At 38.4% G+C, this 19333-nt stretch overlaps 2 long non-coding RNA genes across 11 annotated transcripts in view; one reads left to right on the forward strand and one right to left on the reverse strand.

The window, feature by feature from the left end:
- Nucleotides 1-19333, forward strand: part of LOC147831513 (uncharacterized) — a 267831-nt gene that overhangs the window by 92582 nt on the left and 155916 nt on the right. For 7 of the 10 annotated variants that reach the window (XR_015521742.1, XR_015521737.1, XR_015521745.1 and 4 more), the window contains one exon: nt 18843-19074. This is a non-coding gene — a long non-coding RNA (uncharacterized LOC147831513). Of the gene's footprint in view, nt 1-9706; nt 10776-14037; nt 14239-18842; nt 19075-19333 lie in introns of those variants that run through there. The other 3 variants (XR_015521739.1, XR_015521738.1, XR_015521744.1) reach the window with 2 other exon arrangements.
- Nucleotides 7059-14538, reverse strand: LOC141380178 (uncharacterized). The gene is made up of 5 exons (XR_015521755.1): nt 14486-14538; nt 14298-14361; nt 10758-10790; nt 10558-10664; nt 7059-10397 (listed from the first exon to the last, which is right to left on the reverse strand). It is a non-coding gene; the product is annotated as an uncharacterized LOC141380178 (long non-coding RNA).

Consider the following 19333-nt stretch of genomic DNA (forward strand, 5'->3'; position numbering starts at 1 on the left):
CAACTGCATAATTTATTCTTTCAAGATGTTTCTTCCGAGCTTATCTGAGTTCTGTTGCATGTTTGTGCTACATTTATTTATTTAACTACAACTGTTTATTAACAACAGTTTATTAAGTTAAAGGTTTGATACTAATTAGAACTTGAAATGACGATAAGGTCTTAATATTCTGTTAAGGTCTTTAAAAAGTTTTAAAAAGGTACTGAGATTACCTTTAGGTCTCCTGCATGTACTCTGTTTTATATATTGGTGGAAAACTAATTCTAATTCTAATTCTCACAAATTAAATGAAAAACTAGTCATGCCCCCTAATCCAACTCCAGTGTGGGATATGCAAACCATGTTAAAATATACAAACGAGATGGTACAAATTCATACAAATTAGCCACTAAATCAAAGTAACGTTTTCTTGTCTGTTCTCTTTTTCTTATCTGTGTTCCTGTTCTCCGTAATTCCCTGTTGTTAAGTCTGCAATGTACTTCCCTTTGTCGCGTCTGTGTTTCAGTTCTGTTTTCTAATTATTCTTTTTATTATGTTTTATGTGATTTTGTTCTATTTGTATTGTAGTTTATGGGTCATGTCTGTCTTGTTTTCACTTGCGGTCTGTTCACACCTGAACAATGTTCTAAAGGGACACTTGTTCTTGAATGACGCTTGTCTGGACCAAAAGAAGCTGCTAAATGGCCTGTTTTCACTGAGTGGTACAGTATGGTACGGGTTACCTTTATCAGGCTTGCATTTCCACCGCCAAAAGGGTACCAATGGTGCTTGTTTGGTACCTTTGTGGCTGTTCATCAAGACGATGACTAGTTTGCTTAAGCTTGGATCAACCATGGCTCATTATTTTATGTATATATTATCACGGTGTAATGTCTCAGCTGTGTACTCAAAAATGGCGCTTCCTTTGTTTTAATTCTCCTAGCTTGTGCACGAGCTAGTGACGTATATCTGTAAACTAATAGCGTTCAGCTAGGCACCTGGCTCCGCCTTTTGGTATCCTTTTGTTGTGCCAGCTACCCATCCAAAAAGTGGTATGGTACGGTTCGCTTTTTGGTACCTTTTGACAGTGGAAACGTTCATTAAAGCGTACAAAATCGTATCATACCATACCACTCGGTGGAAATAGGCCATGAATGTACCAAATGGACAACAGCCAAGAGCAGATGTATCTTTCCATACCTGCAGGCAGCAGTGTCTGTATTGTCATTTCACAAAGAACTAGTGCTGCACACATACAAACCATAAACAAAGTGTGTGCCCTCTTGACTTATGTTGTTTTCTTCATTTTGTCACTTTAGCTTTTGTTCTAATACTCTGATTTGTAGCTGAACATCGAATCAGAGCACTCTTTTTCACCAACAGCAAATGCCAATTTTACATACTAAGTCAGGTTAATGTCGTTAATACCAAAGGTTATCTGGAATCCTCTCAAGGACTTTTGCGTTCGCATTGGTTGCTGCCGAATTGCGTCACAGATCATTATCATAAAGTTGACCTCATTTCAACTCTTCTTGATGCCTACCCTGCCCAAGATGCATTCTGCCTCTTTTGCCACAGCTCTGCTTGCACAAATTGAATGTAAATGATGCATTAATTGCAGTGTCGTTGACACTTTAGTCAGCAATGGTGTGAATGCACCATCACTTTTTTTGTATTCTATTTATTTTTGTGTCCGTTTCAGTTCATTCGAAACAACCAACACAATCTCATGGCAATTTGTAACTAATTGATTTAGAGGCTAATTCGTATGATCTAATTAGTATAATTTAGTACGATTTGCTCATCACCCAATGATGGTTAGGTTTAGGGGTGGAGTTGGGTGCCATGCCTCCTTTTTAAAATCGTGCCATTTCGTTCAACCAAACTGTTTTCTTGAGAGATCAGGCTGAAACAACTTATTAATTTTCAGTTACTTGTATTTATTCTTCTGCCCTTGTCTCTTTTTTCAGTTTTGTCATCTGATATGACAGATTTATGTCTCAGTGTTGTGTTTGTGCTTTCTCTGTCACATCTTCATTTAACTTCTCTCTGCTGTGTCTGTATTGTATTGTTCTGCCTGTATTCTTGTTGCTGGTCATGTTCTCTCTTTCTGTTGTCATGTAGGCATATGTATTTCACATTCTCTATCACAGTTCCATACATTGTCTTTTGCATGTGGCTGTAAAAGCTGTAAGCGTTCACCTCCGTGCTGCACATATGGAAACAATGGAACCAACAGCTGTCACAGGGTGTGTTTGAACGGTCTCTGAGATGGAGGAGCTTTGGGGATGGGTGTGTACATGTGTGTGTGCGTTGGCCGTGTGCACAAACAAGTGGCCAGAATCAAACCCCACGATCTGTTGAGCATTGACATTGTGAGAGTGCAAGTGGGTCTTCGGGGAAAGAGCCCCCTGTTTAGTGAGAACAATGAATTGAATCGGAGGATAAGACAAAGCGGGGCAGGAGGCAAAATGTAGGCAATAAATTTCAATTGCGTGCTTTTCTTCTGCTCCGGGCCGTGGCAGAGAGAGAGGGAGAGGTAAGGAGACAGATGAGAGAATAGGGAAAGCAATCTCTGCCCATCAACCATAAATCACCAAGTAAAAAAAAAAAAGAATATAACAACATTTTTCAACAAGCGCAAAAGCAGAGATTAGGAACGCCAAGTCGCGGAAAGCATTACATCTTTAAACCTTTTTCTCCCTAAAACACAACCACACACCCTGTCGATTACAACACTAGTGCTGCTTTAATAACTTATTTTAGGCATAATTCAACCCAAAATATAACTTCTCTCAGCATTTATTTGCCCTCACATCATTCCAAACCAATTCAACTTTTGTTAATTTTTGGAAAACAAAGTACGGTATATCTAATCAAATCTGAAATATTTTTATCCCTCCATTGGAAGGCACAGTGGCTCAGTGGTTTGCACTGTCACCTCCCAGCAAGAAGGTTGCTGGTTCAAGTCCTGGCTAGGTCAGTTGGCATTTCTTTGTGGAGTTTGCATGTTCTGCCCATGTTCGCATGGGTTTTCTCCAGGTGTTCCAGTTTCCCCCACAGTCCAAAGATATGCAGTATAAGTGAATTGGGTAAATACAATTGGCCGTAGTGTATGTGCGTGTGATTACGAGTGTGTATGGGTGTTTTCCAGTACTGGATTGGGGCTGGAGGGGCGTTTGCTGCGTAAAACATATGCTGGACTAGTCAGTTTTTCATTCTGCTGTGGTGACCCCTGATCAACAAGGGACTAAGCTGAAGGTAAATGAATGAATGAATAATCTAGTGGTTAAATACAGGTCTATGAAAGAAAAACATTTGGTTTATCAGTAGAGTTAATTTAGGCTTTTATTGTATATTAAAAAATGTTTAAAGATGTAATGGTTTCCATGACTTCGCATTCGTAATATTAATAAACATCTAGAAATCTCATCCTATATTTAAAGTAGAGGTCTGCACGGGACAAACTTTTTAGTCCCGCTCTCGCAAAGTTTTATTCCGCTCCTGCCATATATTCAGCCTTTGTTCACCCGCTGCCTGCTTAGGATAATTTTCTACCCAACCCGACCATTTCCGCTAAATTTAGATCTGGTTTCCAAAATCTCATGTTTAAATTGTGTACTAACAAAAGAGAGAGGTTGCACAGGCATTGCAGGCTTAATGTCAGTTTTGTTTGTCTTTTTGTGATGAGACATGAGAGTCGCCTTAAACCCGAGGTTCCAGTCTTGTGACTTTTAAGAGGCTAATTTTTGCTATATAATAATATAAATAATAATAATTATAAGAAAGTCTTTTTCAAAGGACATCCTGGGATTTTCAGTGACCACAGAGAGTCAGGACTTTAGTTTAACATCTCATCTGAAGGATGGTGCTCACTGAGCAGTATAGAGTCTCCATCAATATACTGGGGCATTAGGACCTACACAGACAGGTTGAGCACGCCTGCTGGTCTCACTAACACCACTTCCGGCTACAACCTAGCATTCCCATGTGGTCTCCCATTCAGATACTGACAGAGTTGCAAAAGAGCTAGCTGCCGGCTATTTATATTGTTAGCCCGCTCCCATTCAAATTACACCATAGTTTCTGACTGCTACCTCGTTTTATTTGAAAATTTAACAGGTAAAAAATTTACTCCGCAAAAAAAACTAGTTGGGTCAGACCATGCAGACCTCTAATTTGAAGCAAAAAATGTTTAAAATTGTGGTTCTGTTTTAAATTGCAACAAAGTATAAACAATACTTTTTATTATTGTGTGTGTTTAATTATTTCAGTGTCATATAAAAAAAATGAAGAACAAAATAAACACTAGGAAGGCACATTGTGAAAAAAAATCTTAAAGGGCCATGAAACGCCCTCGTTTTAGCAGGGTGTTTTCACACCTCTACTTTGGAAAAAGTCAGAAAAGTGGGCGTGTCCAGCTCTGTTTAGGGGGGAGTGTCGGAGGAAGAAAAGAGGCTTGGTGTGGGAGTGTCTATTTGGGCGCGCTGAATTTCAGAGTCAAAACACACAACCACAGCGGACAATGTGACTGTGTTTACATGGACATCTGTAGTCAAATTATTTGCCAAATTATAAAATGGTGGACTTTAACTGCAGTTTGGCTCTTTCATTCAGGGAATTCATTCATGTCCCTCCCGACAAACGTGATATTTGATTCGAGGAGCTGCTTTAAGCGTGTATTTTTCATGCAATGTTTGATACCGCACGGCGAATGAGAGAAAAAAAAACTCAGCATTTCCCGGAAACTTAGATGCACACGGCAGGTAGCGTCAGAAAGCTGCGTGTTATTCCGGTCACAAAATCCAACACGAGGTATAGTTTGGTTGTAACTGTTAGTGCTAACTTGTTTACACTCAGTGCAATAGTTTGTTTGATACAAATAAAATACGAACTGAATAAACAAAGAGCACTGGTCGCTCACTTACCAAATCTGTAGAGACAGGACAATCACCAGCAACTAGAGCCGCGTCTTTATTAAAAGGAGACTACAAGCAAATCCGGATCTCAGCATTTGCAGATGAGAACAGCTCTCAGGTAAACAATGTTCCTCCTTAGACACGCAAGTTATTGTTGTTGCGCGTCACGTACACTGTTAATCCACGCGTGAGTCTGCGCTCTCACAGAGAGAAAATGAAAACGAAACTTAACAGCAGCAAACTATAAAAGCAACTCTTCACGATTATTTTGCCAATACCACGTGGCGTCTCTGCCGTCTACACTCTGACAGTAATGAATATTAATGAAGTTGCACAATAGAGCGCACTGATTGGTTTGAACCAAGCCTTACTCGTGCATTAATGTATCACACTGTAAGACGTAATAAGACTCACTCTGGCACAGACGCCCAGTCTGCATGCTGGAATACAACGCTATTATGTCATGACTGTGACGCAGCTTCAAAAATTCGTTTCAAACCGGAAGTATGAATTTGCTTGAAATAACGCAAAAACAACCAATTTACACTTTTTAGTGAAATATAGGTGTCCTAATAGTGTTTTTAGCAGTGTGGGACACATATACGACTGTCAACAGCTCAAAAAATGTGTTTCGATGTTTCGTGACCCTTTAAATTTGCACAAATAGTACCTGCTTGATGTGAGAAACCTATTATCATTGTTCATCTGAAAGAACAAATGTTCCATGTAAAACGGTAGAATGAACCTCATTGGTTGTTTCATGCCATGCAAGCACATGAAAGTTGTAAACATTGTTTATGCTTGAATAAATGCATAAATTAAATACACTCATCATATAAAGTGATCATGTCTCTTGAGAAGACTTAAACGGCTCAATTCATATGCATTTGTTTCTTGATCTGAGATTTTGCTCTCTGACTTTCACTGGAGCGACAGAAACCTCTCATATTTTATTTAAAATATCTTTGTGATCAAAGGATGAATCCATTTCTTATGGGTTTGGAATGACACGGGGGCCAGTAAACAATGTCCCTTTAAGGACAAAGTTTAGATTGACATGATATCCAAACTAAAACCTGCATCCAGATGCAATTCACTAGCATCCTGCAAACGCTCGAGGTGCGGTACGTCTTTTATATGAGTATACACGCGCACACACACACAGCCTTCCAGTGCTGATTAGAAAATGCATTATTCATTATAAATCTGCACACGAGTCGCACAGACGTGGAAGAATAGAAAGAGATTGAATGAGAGGAGGAGAGAGATGGAGGGTGGATGTACCCATTTTGTCAATTTCTCCTTCTCAAGAAGAGTGTAAATGTGTCATGGAGTATGTGTGCGTGTGTGTGCTTGCACATATGTGGGTGTGGCTGCCCTTTGGGACGCGTTGACCCTCTAATTGACCCTGTCCTCATAGTCACCGTCCGACACGCATGGATCCAGCGGGGCTAAACGCTTGCAACACTCCTGCCTGCCAGTCAAATCCACGGGGGGGCTGACACTCTCCAGAGCACGCACACACACATTAATATTCAGCGTGTGTATGTGTACAGACCCCGTCCCTGGTGGCCGCCTGCTACGCCGTTCCACAGTGCAGTGGTCCGTCGAGATTTAGAGACCCGAGACTGCTATTACTCACCAGCTGACAGCACGCACACAAACACACACACACATAGATGGCAGAGCAGCTTGGAACGGCCTCAACAGCCGCGGCATGACACGAATACAGCAGTACAGCGATACCAGCATGCAGAATAGCAATCTAAACTCTAGTGGAAACCTCAGACACATTGATTTCAACCAAACTCCTGAGCGGTTAAATATTTTTGACCTTGTGCAAATAGAGTTTGTTTTGGTTTGCAAAGACGATAAACAACTGCAATTCTGGTGTTAGCCTCTAAAATGAATATAAAGTTGCAGCTGTTTCCTCATGCAGAACTGAAAAATGAACACCTTTTTGTTAAAGGGCCATGAAACTCCCATTTCAGCAGGATTTTTTCCACACCTCTAGTTTGGAAAAAGTGAGAAAAGTGGGTGTGTCTCGCTCTGTTTGAGTGGGAGTGTCGGTGGAGGGAAGATGGGCAGGGTTTGAATAAAAATGGGAGTTGCCATTTGTGCAGGCGCTTCTGACCGAGGAAAAACAAACACACTCGCAGAGGAGAAAGACAGTGTGTTTAATGACAGTGAAATGTTTGACAACCGCACGTCGTATAAGAAAAAAAAACCTCTGCACTTCTCTGTAACTCAGATGCACTCAGTAGGTCAGAAAGCCGTGTGTATAGACTATCTTGTCACAAAATGCGGCGGAAATTCAACACGACAGTCGGCAAAAGTTTGCTAACAGTGCTCACGTGTTTACACACAGAGAGCAGCATTTACAGCAGATCTTTCAATATTGTAGTGATTTTAACGTACTGTAAACTAAGTAACTTAGAAATCATTTTGACTAAGGTCTGTCTTTAAACAGTGAAAGAGTACTGCTGACCATACCAACTATGACTTTGCCATCTGAATGAACAAAGAAAGGGCGCTGATCGCACACACTTACCGAATCTGTAGACAGGACAATCAGCTCATACGGGAGCTGCGTCTTTTTTTTAAAGGAGACGAGCAGCAAATCCGGATCTCACTATTGATGAGAAATGCTCTTGAGTAAAAAAATTTCCAAACAAACGCATTTCTGCTGCGCGTCGCGTCTACACGTGAGTCCAGCAGCGCTCTCATAGAGAGAAAATGAAACAAAACCTTCACATTATGAAAGCAACACTGGCGACCCGTATCTCCAAACAATTCTTATTCTTTTCCCACAACTTTTGGCAACACGACGTGTGTCGTCTCTCTGCTGTCTGAGCTCTGTTTCAGGTACAGTCTAAGAAAGCTACCATGCATTTTAATGAAGTTGCAGTGCATACATAATAACGTGCGCTGATTGGTTTGGACCAAGCCTTAATCATGAATGAATGCAACCCACTCAGAGACGTAATACGGGACGCCTCGGTAAAGACGTCCAGTCTACACGCTGGAATACACGCTAAGATCTCACGGCTGTGACGCAGCTTCAAAAATTCGTTTTAAACTGGAAGTACGAATTTGCTCAAAATAAACAATTTGTAAAACAACCAATTTTTCACTTTTTAGTGTAATATATGTGTCCTAATAGTGTTTATAGCAGTGTGGGACACGTATACGACTGTCAACAGCTCAAAATGTGTTTTGGTGTTTCGTGACCCTTTAAGCTGTAGTTCTGTGAAAGTAGCTTCTAGTTTTGTTAGTTCTTGTGGAAAAGTAGTTGACTGATCGTTGAAAAGGATAAACAAGGTAGTGTTTTCATATGGGTAAAGGGTTAAATAAGAAATGCCTAAAAAGTTCCAGTTTAACAATTTATTAAAGTTGTAAATTAAAATAGTTTGCTACAGAAATGCACTAATAAATGTGTGTTACAATTGCTGCTAATTAAACCTGTAATTTGTTTTTATTAAAATTAAATTTTGCTTAATTTTTAAATTTTTTTTTACATCAAAATAAACTATATTTGGCATAGTCGCAGCTTTTTTTTAAATTTTCTTTTTATTTATAAAACATTCATGTTAACAATGTATATTGAATACCAGTGCTGCACAATATATTGTTTCAGCATCGATATCGCAATGTGTGTGTCTGCAATAGTCATATCGCAGGATGCAATGTTAAGTTGGGATTATAGTTGATCAGCACAGCTAGAAATACATTAAATTTGTGCAGTCATTGCAAAGTATAACCATATCAGTGAAACAGTCGATTGCATGTGTTTTATGTGTTGCATTTTGCCTACCGACAACCACTGTTCGTTAAATATTAATGGTTATTTAGTTGGATAATTAAATTATTATTTCATTAATGTGTCTATTTTGTGTCTGACACAAGAAATATTGCACTTTATAATCATGATTTATCTATTTATTTAAACGCAATATACAGAGTTATCATTATACAAAAATCCAGAAAATCTTTAGATTTGTATAAATAATAGGATTAAAAAAAAATAATATATATTTTTAATCCTATAACTGATACCATTAATTGGTTAAAAACGCACCCCAAGGGTTAAAGGTTAATTGGTTATTATGAGCATCCTTAGTTTTAAAGGCATTTCAAGAAAGTTTAAAGCATTTTGGCATAAAGTCCATTTGTACAATATGATGAAGATTATACAATTTCTGTACCTGAATACTGTTTGAGTCTCTGCAAAACACTGTTAATTTGCCTTTTTTCAATGCTCTATTGTAATAATTTTGCTTGTAATTTTATTATTTTTATACATCATTTATACCCTTACACAATCACCCCAATTAATCTAAATGAATGATTTCTTTCTAAAAAAGAGAGAGTTGTTTAAGCTATCTAGTGAAATTGCTTTTATATCGCATTATGTATTGCAGAAAAACAAAATATCGCAGTGTCCGTTTTTAATTACTATCGTGCAGCCCTATACAGTAGTGTGGTGATACAACGAAAATCGATCTATTTATTTGTGAAACTCTGCCTCAGAAATGTAAGAAAAATCGTAAGTTTGTTTGCCTGCAAACAGCAGAATAAGAAAAGCAGAGATTTCTATGCTGATTACACGCATATGCACTCATGTCGAGGCCGTGGTAAACTCAGACGTTCCGTGAAAGCCCCTAGACAGGAATTTTCCGATAAACAGCCACACGCTCAAGCATACGGCCGTGCTATGGGGGAAATAATGACATCATGGTCACGGCAGGTCTGCTGGCAGAGCGTAGGCGACTGTGGGCCATGGAGAGGAAACGCCACTATGTGTGTGTGCTGTGTGTGTGTGTGTGTTTCCTGAAAGGCTGGGAAACACTAGCGTCGGCTGGGGGAAAAAACCTTTGAGGCTGTTCATCAAGCTGTTCATGGAATCCGCGTGTTTCACCAACGGAGGCTTCCAGCAGAGAGAAAGGAAAGGAAGGATTGATGAGGTCTGAAAGACGATAGTAGGTGAGAGGAATGAAAAAAAATGACAGCGCAAAATTGCAGAGGGACAAAATAAAATTTAAAAATCGGCAGAAGTGTGAAGTGTGTGACTTTTCCAGATGAACTTTCCACATGCTTTCAGTGGGATTTCAGGAATATTTACAGAGAAAAAATGTGGTGTCTTGCGGTGGAAGTCAAGACTGAGATGGCGTGTTTTACAAGTCTTTGTGGAGTTTAGAAACACAACGTGGCAGTTTCTGACCTTGACTTTTGTCTGTTTTGGGTCTCGCTGGAACTGAAGTAACATTAAAACACGCTGGAGTTTGCAGCAGATCTGCTGAGAAATTGCCTCAGTACCAGACTGCATTTCCAGCTACTTTAAAGCCGAACAATGACGTAACCGACAGTAACCTGCCTGCAAATGTTGCATTTTGATAGGCTGTTGAGAATTACTTTATCTTGGTTTCTTCCCGTATAGTCCCCCTTTTAACACCGAGATGAAAAAAGCTCCTTTCCGTGGTCCACTTTCCCAGAATCCACCTGGAAGCAGACGGCATGCATTAGTGCCTCCTGTATCAAAAGACATCTGCCTACTAGCCAATTTTACACTACAGTGAGAGAAATCAAGGCTGAGATGTAACTCTTTGAGTCATCTTAGGCTGGCAGACATTGACATTTTAGACAATCGATTGATACAAACCAACTTCAAGGAGTGTTGTGGTCGGGTCTTACAGCTCTCTGAAGCAGAAATGACCTTCCCGTTGTCTCCAGGAATAATGGAAAGACCCGTCTTGTTGAGATCAAACTCTATATTTACAAAACAAAGTTATGGCTATTCAATTTGATTGGATGAAGCTTATTTAAATAGATAGTTTAAAAAAATGCTGTTAATTTACTCACCCTCTGGCTATCCAAAATGTAGGTGACCTTTTTCTTCAGAAGAACATTTAGAAAATGAACATGACTTAGAAAATACTGTTTAATCCACAGTTTAGCTATGTATCCTAAATTCTGTATTAAACGATGATAGTTTTATTTCATAATAATTCACTTAATAATCATTTATTAATTTTGTTGATCTGTTTTCCAGTAATTGCTGTCAGCTGTCAGTGTGATTTACAGTACTCTTAAAGAATGGTAAAATCACTCAAGTGGCTTATTTAATAGAAAAAACATTTGCTTTATACAGGAAAGGAAACTTTTTGATCACTGTCACTGAAGCAAGCACATGGTTTCAACTCCACATATACACACACACAAGGTTTTCTTTCAGGATACGGCAGGTCTGGGCTTTCACTCTTTGGTTTTCTTAAACGATTCCAAAGTTTGACAGAAGAACTGTCAAAACAAAGTATGTTGTCTGTTGAAACCCATTTAGCTAAAGCAGAGCAGAAAGACTCGCCGGAGACCTTTTCAAATAAATGCGTGTTTCAGCTTAAGCGGAAAGGCCGAGACTTTCGAAAATTTGTTTGCTCAAGTACCTTTGTTTACTCCAAGTTTTCTCTGGCAGAACATGCACGCAGCAGCACAAAAACGTGTTTATGTCTGTGTGTTTTCCTATACTCGTGCTCACCAGCCAGACCAAAACTGCCTCACAAAACCACACATTCTCATCCCAACAGTAAGAATATTCCTAGTTGTTTTTTATCGGCTGCTTCTGTTTTTAACCACCACATATATTAATTTCGATAAATGTGCTGTAAATGAACAAAAATTATCACAGATGTCAATATGAAGTGTACCAACTAGTGACAACAAACAGAACTGCAAAAATAATTATTGTTTCCAAACAGGTTTTCAGTAAGAAAATAATTTGTCCAAACAAATGAGACAATTTAATTAAATGTAGGTTGTGATTTATGCATGTTTTCCTTTTTATTTATTATTTCAAGTTGCATGACGGAACCTTGAGCTTACTTAGATATTGTATAAGAATTAATATATATTCTAGAAAATTTACAATAACACAAAAAGTAGTGAGGGTCATTACGTACTGTTTTTATTTTTAAATTTCAAACTTTTTTGCTAAATGATAATTTCCAAAAGAAATTATTTGTATAATGTATAACGTTTTTACTATAAATTAATGAAATTAACACTATAGAACACAATCTCATGGCAATTACTTAATAAAAAATACTTTTAGATTTAGCAACTTGAAATATTGAGATTTTGCTGAAATTCCTATGAAATTTTATGAACTTGCATCTATATGTAGATTTTAGGCCCAATTCTATTTTTGTACCCCTACCCCTTGGCCCTTGAAACAGAGTGTGAAGGGGAAGGGCTTCAAAATTTAACAATATAATGTGGCAATAACTTCGTAACTGTACTGTGCGTTTACACCGTGGCCATATTCATCTATGTAAACACACAAAACAACATTAACATTATAGCAGACACTGTAAAAAGCTCATTCCCAGACTTGTCTGAAAGGATATTTGATTGTCATCAAATGACAGAATGTTGTAGGAATACTATGCAGGACTTATTATTAGAGATTTTATATAGCGAAGTTTAAAAAAATCAAGACGGTAAAACATAAAAGCGGTTATTAGTATATAAAAACATGAGCTTTTTTGTTGTAAAAATTTGAGACAATACTAATTTGTGCATCTCCTTACTTCCATGTGCAGCCATGCTACTGTTGTGGCTGTTGAATTCTGCCCCTTGGTTTCAAATGTGGTCCTGAAAAACCTCCATTTCAAGGGGTCTAGCCCTTCTCCTTAGCCCTACGCCTTCAAGCTAAAGAGAACTGAGACACCCGTACCCCTTCATGTGAACGTGCAAAACGAGGGGTGAAGGGAAGGGCTGAGGGGTAGAATTGGGATCGGGCCTTAGTACGATCTGCTCATCTCCCAATGATGGTGGGGTTTGGGGGCACAAAATAGCCACTTTTCTGCTCATACATAAAATCATTACATTTCTTCATGAGATTAAGCTGTATTATAGTATAAACAGACAAATTTCAATAAGCTTATTTATCATAAAACTGCCAATAGTAATGTAACACTCAAGGATCACGGCGAATGAAGTTCTGCACAAGACTTTTGGCCAGCGGAGAAATTAAAATGGTCGTGCCCAACTGAGTCTGGTTCTCTCAAGGTTTTTTTTCTTCACTCCCATCAGGTGAAGTTTTTTTTCCCTCTCCGCTGTCGCAACTGCCTCGCATGGTTCAGGATTGGTAGAGCTACGCATCGATGAATTTGCTCTTCAGTGTTTGAACTCTCAGTAATGATTAAATCACACTGAACTGAGCTAAACTGAACTGAACTTAAACATTAAAAACTGAACCACACTGTTCCAGTTACTGAACCACACTGTTCCAGTTACTATGACCATTTATGTGAAGCTGCTTTGACACAATCTACATTGTAAAAGCGCTATACAAATAAAGCTGAATTGAATTGAATTGATCTGCTAAAATAGCCAAACAGGTTTACCACATGAAAGAATTTCACTTTACCCAAGTTATTTTTTATGTATATATTGCAATATTCATAAAAAAATCCACATGAATGCTTTCCAGTACTGGGTTACAGCTGGAAAGGCATCAGTTGTGTAAAATATATGCTGAATAAGTTGGCGGTTCATTCCGCTGTGGCGGTCCTTAAAGAATAAAGCGACAAAGCCAAAGGAAAATGAATGTAACATAAATGTTAATTATTAAAATATAATCTATAAAACCTTTATATATATATATATATATATATATATATATATATATATATATATATATATATATATATATATATATATATATTGTATTCCTCTATCTATATATTATAATCTATGCTACATTTTTTTTTTTTACCGCTTTCCCCCCAACAAACTCTTTTTTTCGCCCAAGACAATCCTCGTACATCAACCTACAGTGTGTGTTTATTAAAAAGCGCATCTCGTTATGCAAATACTGAGAGTTTTTCATGTACATTGCAGTGCGTATATCTCCGCGTGTCTCTCTCTGTCTGTAGGGAAAGCGCGAGCGTTGATCAGCTGGGAACAAGCGTTTGTGTGTGTATTTGCGTGTCGGGCTCCCTGTGGCGCTGCCTGCCAGGCGCTGTCACCAGCCCGTGATTGACAGCTCTGATAAGCGGGGAGGCAGGCTGCAAATTCTGCCAGCGCACGTCACGCTCAACGCTGCCAATGTACGTCACACTCACCCTGTCGGCCTGGTATCAGTCAAGAGAGAGGGAGAGAGAGAGGCAGTTAGCGGAATGAAAGACTGCCGCAAGCCGGAGAGGGAAGTAGAGCGCGGAAGAAGAGGAAAGAGAGAGAGAGAGACTGTCAGGCGAGAGCAACGGAGGGAAAAAAAAGACCGTGGAAACAGACACACTGGAGAACAAGAGACTCGGACGGAGGAGAGGAAACTCGTGGACAGGTGGGACGGTTTTGGGAGGAGGAGGAGACAACGAAAGAGACAGTTTATGAACAGCTCACCTGCAGATGGAAATGAGCATATTCCCTCGAGTGACGGAGCAACAGCGGCCCGCGTCCTCTGTGTCTTTTTAAATAGCACACATACACAAAAATAGATTGTTGTCAGAATATTACAAGTTGTTTTCCAATTACTGTTATCAATTTAGCCGCGGAAGAAACAAACGAGCGGACGTTTAAGGCCCGTTCACCTTCACACCAAAGGTCGCTGATTGTCGTTAGAGTCGTTCGCGCGCTTTTAAGCAGGATGTGTTCTGTGTTCTGATTGGCTGCCCTTATATTTAGTGTTCATAAGCTTGGGAAAACACTTCCTATCAATGATATCTCAGACAGTAGCTGCGTCTCAAATGGCACACTATACACTTACACTCAGCAGCAGAGCCTATATGTATGAAGTGTCTCAAATGGAGCAGTTTTTTTTACTAAGCGGAAATTCAAACCGTTTTCTTGATGGCGTTTGACGGTTGCCAAATCAGTGAAATAAATGACTAAATCAAATCAAATAATACCTTCCATGATTATAACCGCATTTAACATCTGGAGGCGTTAAAATCACTCTCTTAGCAGAATTTTGCTTTCACCATCCAAAATAAATAAAATTGTCCAACATGATCGCTCCGCCCCTTCCGCCATGTGCAAAACCTGTGGCTGTTGAGTGCGTGAAGTGTCCATCATTCCAGACTACATTTTACCAGTCGAAAAAATGCATCATCTGGGTAATTAAAGTCCACTTATTCTTTTAGAGTTTTCAGTGTGAACACACTAAACTATTAAACTATTAATCTATTTATACTACAAACTGGTTTAGAATAGCGCATAAGTATGCGATTTGGGACGCAGCTAGTGTTGCCCACTTAGCAATTTTGTTGCTAGATTTAGCAACTTTTTAGACTACCCCAGCATTTTTTTAAAAAAAGCACCTTACAACAAATTTAGCAATATTTTAATATTCATTTGACTACTTTTAGCAATTTTAAAAAGTGACTTAAAAGAGCAGTGGCTGCAGGCTTGACTCAGTAGTGCTAGCTCAGATGGTTTTTCATAACTGTTTTTTATAAATGTCAATTTACTGACATTTGTTAACATTTATAATTATTGGTAATTTAGGTTGCAATAAAATCCAATAGTGCTATAATTGTTGACACTTTCACAATTGTGGTAATTTCACAAGTTTAAAAAAGTACACAAGTTTAAAAGAATGTAACTGTTCATTCATTCATTCATTTTCTTGTTGGCTTAGTCCTTTTATTAATCCGGGGTCGCCACAGCGGAACGAACCGCCAACTTATCCAGCAAGTTTTTACGCAGCGTATACCCTTCCACCCGCAACCCATCTCTGGGAAAGAATGTAACTGTTCGTTATCAATATTATATTTAAAAATAAAAAAAAATTCTTATCAAAAAGTGTTTGTATTTTACAAATAGTCAACAATTTTTTTCATTTAAATCTAATTGGACATATTTCAAATAATGTTTTTGCTGAGGATGCCAGTCAATTTGAGAAAACATTAATTATTTTGTATACTACATAAAGATGTAGTTTTAAGTTTTGATTATGCAATGACATAATCACGCAAAGTAATATGTTAATAAAAACCTATTCTTTGTGCATCTGGATGTAATGTTTTAATGTAATATAGAACATGGCACCTCAGACAGTAGAGACATAATGGCCTTGTCAGATACTACGTGATGACATCACTGATATGCAAATTAGTGTGTGATATCATCTGGCAACATTTAGCTACTTTTCAGGCAGGGTTTAACTACTTTTTATTGGAGATAGTTGGCAAGACTGATCGTAGAGCAATAACAAGTAACCTGGTGCTGTTTGTGGTATTAGCAACTGTACTAAATTATAGGGGCCCTAGTGATCGGATACTATATCCTGTGTTGCTAGATATAGCTGACTTTTTCCAGCACAAAAGCTGTCCAAAACTTGCCCAAATGCACAAAAACGCCCAAAATATTAGATTAATATTTTATATAATTAGCCTAGTTACTTTAACTGTCATCATTTTAACCACAGAGTAAGGAACACCTGCAGTCACTGAACCACAACGTAACCGGATCAATTCGAAACGCTGCACCCTGTCACCCACACACTGCACTTAATGTTGTGTAGATTGCACTTCGAAATGGGGTATAAATTTGCCCCTTTTGGCTTTTTAAATTAGTTTGCTCATAATTAGCTGCTGCTTGTCAATCAGACAATGCTTCTATGTTTGTTCTTGCTGTCAATTGCAGAAATAAATTATCGATAAAAGTGTCATGATAAACCGCTGCGAGTTTGATAAAGTATCATGATGAATGCTGCGTGATGCGCGTGCACGCGAAGGGGAGTTAGATTTGTCCGGGACCCTGTATTTTAATACAACTTTCCTTGACCTCCTCTTGCAGGTGGGCCCACATGGTTTGTGCTATACACTGGTCCCTACTAAATGAACGGAGCACATAGTTATGTTTTGTTAAATAAGTTGCTTATAAAATTTAAGTTTCAAAACCGCCCAAATTTTGTTAACCCACCAATGCCATTTTTTACCAGCACAATTAAATTTAAAATCGCCCAATCTGGAAACACTGACTACCAAAGTTGGCAAGCCGGGGTGTTACAGACTGTACCTAAGAGCTGTGGACTGGGGAGGGGTGTGGAATTACTGGAGCTTTCCGGGGGAAATAACAAAATGGGAGGGTGGCAGGAGATGTGTCTGAAATACAGGAGACTCTGGGGAAAAAACGAGAGTGTTGGAAGATTTGGTTTAGGGATGGGGTTTGGTGCCACACCCCCTTGAAAAAAAACAACATACGTTTTTGTAGGAACTCGTATGAATTAGCCACTAAACCAGAAATGTTCAAACTGGGGCTCGCTGGCCAAAGTTGGCCTATTGTAACCTTTGATTTGGCCCAACATTTAATCTAAGAAGAGAGTGAGAATGATAGAGAGGTTTGGGGCGAACAATTTTAAGACTACATGAAGGAAGTCATCATTTCTAATTTGATGTAGTTTGTTTTATTGCTGAGCTCCAAAAAAGCAAACTGAAATGAAATGTTTCAATTAAATGTTGTGAATAAATTTAAAATGTAAATTCTATCATTTGATAGGTTGAGGACTACTGTGAGCAAATCAAATCATTAAAATATTTTGTTTTTATAACATATAAATAAGTATTAGTTAATATAAAGTAGTCATTTTTAAATATTAATAAATAAATGACCAATTTACCCATTTACATGGCCCGCTAGCCTCAATCAAGTTTTTTTCATAAGAAAAAAGTTTGGGCAACCCAGCACTAAACTGACAAAACGTAAAATAGTCATCAGTAAGTCAACGCAGTCAAAGATAAATAAATACATGCAAATAAAAATCGTTGACTGAAATTTCCAAGACTTCATATTTTTACTCTAGAGTTCATCACAGGGATGTTTAACAGAGACTTCGGTTTACTTCATAATTTAATGTTACCTCAAGAGGTTACCTCATATTTTATTCTGACTGAGTTTACTACAGAATTCACATCAGATTTTACTCTGGAGTTCACCACAGATGTATTAATATCAGATTATACTTTAAAACATGAAGTTTTACCTTCTAGCTTTACAAAAATATTACCTTGATGGAATTTTAGTGTCTTTTTGAATGAAAACAGCATGCTTTGTTTATTTTGGTGGTCATCAGTTAGCGTTATTCTTATTTGTTAGACTTCGTGTGCTAAATGAATAATGTAGATCAGTGGTTTTCAAGGGTTTTGGACCCACAGTTCAGATTCTGATCATCAAATTGCAAAAAAACTAGCTACCACTTATATGCTAGATGTTTCTAATGCAGCGTCTTTGGGCAGGACAGTAAATTTGACATTGTTCTCTCTTCTGGCTGCAATTATCAGTCTTACAGTTTCTTTTTTTCTGAAAGTCTTCATTGGATTTTTCTTTTATTAGTTGAGCAAATAGGATAATAAATAATAAATTTTTTATACTGTCCCATTTTTTTATGCGCAGAAAATTTACCAAATCTACTCAGAAAAGCCTCAGCCAGGACTTGAGAAAGCAACCTTCTTGCTGTGAGGCAACTTTACTAACCACTGAGCCACAATGCAGCCCATTTATTCCATAACAAGGAATGAAAATATTTTTAGAAGATTGACACTGACATATAGCCAGACAACGTCTTACGGCAGTCACTGAATTAAGACACGCATGTCTTTTGGATCACACACACACACACACACACACGCTGCATCCCACTCAAAACAGTATTTCAGACTGAACTTGTTAAAAGAGTTACTTCATATTTTATTCCTGACTGAGTTTATCGTACATTTTCAGCTTAGAGTTTACCACATATATTTAAAATACACCTCAGGCTTGACCTCAGATTCTACTTGGCATTTTTCCTCAGCCTTTACAAACACATTACCTCAGATTTGACATAATGTAAATGCATCTTACTGTTTGTATTGTTATATTTTGCACTAATTGGTTTGCACTCTCATTTTAAGTCAAGTTTGTGCTAGATGAATAACGTAAAAAACATATTTTATCATCCTGCAGGAGGAGTTTGTGCCATATAGGCAGGTCCAGTGATGTAGAACCCAGCAGCTATCGGTCACAAGAAGGCCTTGGCAATGTCATTCTGTGAGCGTGGACGCCTGAGAACGTGTTTCCATCAACTCAACCCCTGACACCATCAAGATCCTTCTCGGTATCGACAAAGCAGACAGAAAGTCAAGCTCCAAGGAACTCCGCGAGGTCATTCACTGCCTGGATTCGACCACAGATTCAGGTAAAGACAGCTTCTCACTGGACCTGATTAAACGCTGTCAAAGTTTATAATTTTACCTTCTATATGAGGTCATGCCGCTTGTCGGAAAGCTTTAACTCATGCGGCTCATGAGTAAGGATGATTAATGTCTCCTGATCTCAATCATCATGGGATCATCTTCTCAATTCCTCCAGTCCAAGGGGTAAAATGTGGAGGATTTTGAAGAATATGAGCTGGTTTTCATTTTGCAGGATTTGTGTGGCATTTTAAGGGCTGGTGT

The sequence above is a fragment of the Danio rerio genome, chromosome 22 (genome assembly GCF_052040795.2).
Source record: "Danio rerio strain M-AB ecotype USA chromosome 22, GRCz13ab, whole genome shotgun sequence".
NCBI classification, from domain to species: domain Eukaryota; kingdom Metazoa; phylum Chordata; class Actinopteri; order Cypriniformes; family Danionidae; genus Danio; species Danio rerio.